The sequence below is a fragment of the Triticum aestivum genome, chromosome 4A (genome assembly GCF_018294505.1).
Source record: "Triticum aestivum cultivar Chinese Spring chromosome 4A, IWGSC CS RefSeq v2.1, whole genome shotgun sequence".
NCBI lineage: Eukaryota > Viridiplantae > Streptophyta > Magnoliopsida > Poales > Poaceae > Triticum > Triticum aestivum.
In genome coordinates, this window is record NC_057803.1 from 752,284,171 (window position 1) to 752,286,774 (window position 2,604).

The following is a 2,604-nucleotide window of genomic DNA, read 5'->3' on the forward strand; positions in this document are numbered from 1 at the left end:
CATAGAGAGACTTGTCAAGCCTGCTTACATGAAATGGTGCATTTTTGTCCTCAAACCCAGGAGGTTGTTTCATATACACTTCCTCTTCCAGAACACCGTGAAGAAACGCATTCTGCACATCTAGCTGTCGCAGACTCCATCCTCGTGACACAGCAACAGAGAGAACAATACGAATTGTAGCAGCTTTAACAACAGGACTAAACGTGTCCTCATAGTCTATTCCATACCTCTGCTTGAAACCCTTTGCAACAAGTCTTGCTTTATAGCGATCTATGGTACCATCAGACTTTCTTTTTATTCTAAACACCCATTTGCAGTCAATCAGATTGTTACCTTGTTGAGATGGAACCAAGCGCCAAGTCTTGTTCCTCTGAAGTGCCTGAAATTCCTCTTCCATAGCCTTTTTCCACTTTGGGTCTGAAAGTGCCTCATGAAATGTGCGAGGTTCACCTGATGAGCAAGACAAGCCATATTTAACTTTATAATTAGTAGGTTGAATTACCCCTGCACGAAGGCGGGTACGCGGCGGAGTTAACGCTGGCGCACTTGACGGAGTAGGTGAAGCAGAAGATCCCGACTCTTGTTCCTGGACAGGGGATCCCAAGGCTGTGTTGTCTTCTGCAGACCCCACAGGATTTTCTGTGGTGAAACCGGACGGTGGTGAAGGCAGACACGACGCAGAGGTTCCTGGCAGCGCAGCAGAACTGTCGTGGGATCCCGTGCCGGCTGCTGCTCCACCCGACGAGCGCAGGGGATCCAGTGGGCCCCGCCTACTGACGTAGCAGCGGGGTTCGGCTGCAAAGCGCGTGACAGCGGGACCCTCACAAGGAGTCGTGTCGAGCGCCGGTTCATGCGAGGGATGCACGCGTGAGGGCGACCCAGCAGGAGGCTGTGTCGTGATCGCGGGTTGGTGCAGTCGGGCACCTGAGGGGGATCCGCCTGCGCTGTCCTCCTGACGCGGCGACAATCCCGAGGACGAGTTGTCCCCGTTCCGTAGGCACATGAGATATGGGCCATTGGTAGCATTCTGTACATCATTTGCACTCAAATTTTTTTCTGCTGCTTCCACATGGGACCCTGCAACATGTGAAGACTCCAAAATACGGTCAGGAGAGTTAGTCAGATGGTCATTAAAATTATCATCCCCATGAACACCGGATAGCTGAGGTGGAAGAAGTAGAATTTCTTTGTGAAGGAGGGCACCGGCATTTGGATGAAGATGTGCAAACGGGAAAACAGTTTCATCGAACACAACATCACGAGAAACATATACTCTTCCTGTAGGAATATCAAGGCACTTAACACCCTTATGTTGAGGACTATAACCAAGAAACATGCATTGCTTGGAGCGAAACATGAGCTTGCGATTATTGTAGGGACGGAGGTTGGGCCAACATGCGCAACCAAACACACGAAGAGAGGAATAATCTGGTCTAGTATGAAGAAGACGTTGCATAGGTGTTTCATTATTGATGACACGGCTAGGCAACATGTTAATGAGATGAACCGCCGTAAGGAAAGCCTCATCCCAAAATTTTAGGGGCATGGAGGCACCGGCAAGAAGAGCCAAGCCAACTTCAACAATATGCCTATGTTTGCGCTCGGCAGAACGTTCTGTTGATGTGCATGAGGGCAAGAAACATGGTGAGAAATGCCTAATTTTTGGAAAAATGAGTTTAGTTTCTCATACTCGCCACCCCAATCAGATTGGATGGCGAGAATCTTACTATCAAATTGTCATTCAACAAGTGCTTGAAAGTTTTGGAAGACTTGAAACACATCGGATCGTTTCTTAAGAAGATAGATCCAAGTAAATTTACTGTAATCATCGATGAAACTAACATAGTAATCATGTCTACCAACAGAAGTGGCGGCAGGACCCCATACATCAGAAAAAATAAGTTGCAAAGGTTTGGTAGAAACACTAGTTGATATAGGATAGGGCAATTGATGAGCTTTTGCCCTTTGACATGAATCACATATAGTTTCAGATCTACGCTCACCAACACAAGGGAGCTTATTATTTCTAAGCACTTGTTGAACAATAACAAAGGATGGATGTCCTAATCGAGCATGCCACCGTTCCGACGAAAGTTTGATGACACCAAAGACTTGTTTATTGAAGCTTCTAAATTGAGGAATCAATGGATATAGTCTGTGCACACATCTACCTCGATAGAGAACTCTCCTCGTGGCCTGATCCTTGACCAAAAAGAAGTAAGGGTGAAATTCTAGAAATACTTTGTTATCAATAGCAATGCGATGCACAGAAAGAAGATTCTTTGATGTGTCAGGACAATGCAAAATATTTCTAAGATGAATATCACGATGCGGGGTTTTGACAATTGAATTACCAACATGACATATCTCCATACCTTCTCCATTGGCTTGTGAACTTGATCTTGACCCCGGTACTGTTCGGCCATGGTGACCTTCTCGAGCTCATGTGTGATGTGATTGGTAGCCCCGGAGTCAACGTACCAATTTGTGTCTACCCCATAGGAGGTGTCCGCGGCTGCTGCAACTTTTTTCCTTTGGGAATTGTTCTCAGCATAGCGCCAATCACAGTCCTTGGCGATATGGTTAGTCTTTTTGCAGATTTGG

At 46.5% G+C, this 2,604-nt stretch overlaps 1 pseudogene; it reads right to left on the reverse strand.

Moving 5' to 3' along the window:
• LOC123084619 (putative disease resistance protein RGA4) overlaps window positions 1-2,604 on the reverse strand; it is a 13,536-nt pseudogene that overhangs the window by 9,401 nt on the left and 1,531 nt on the right.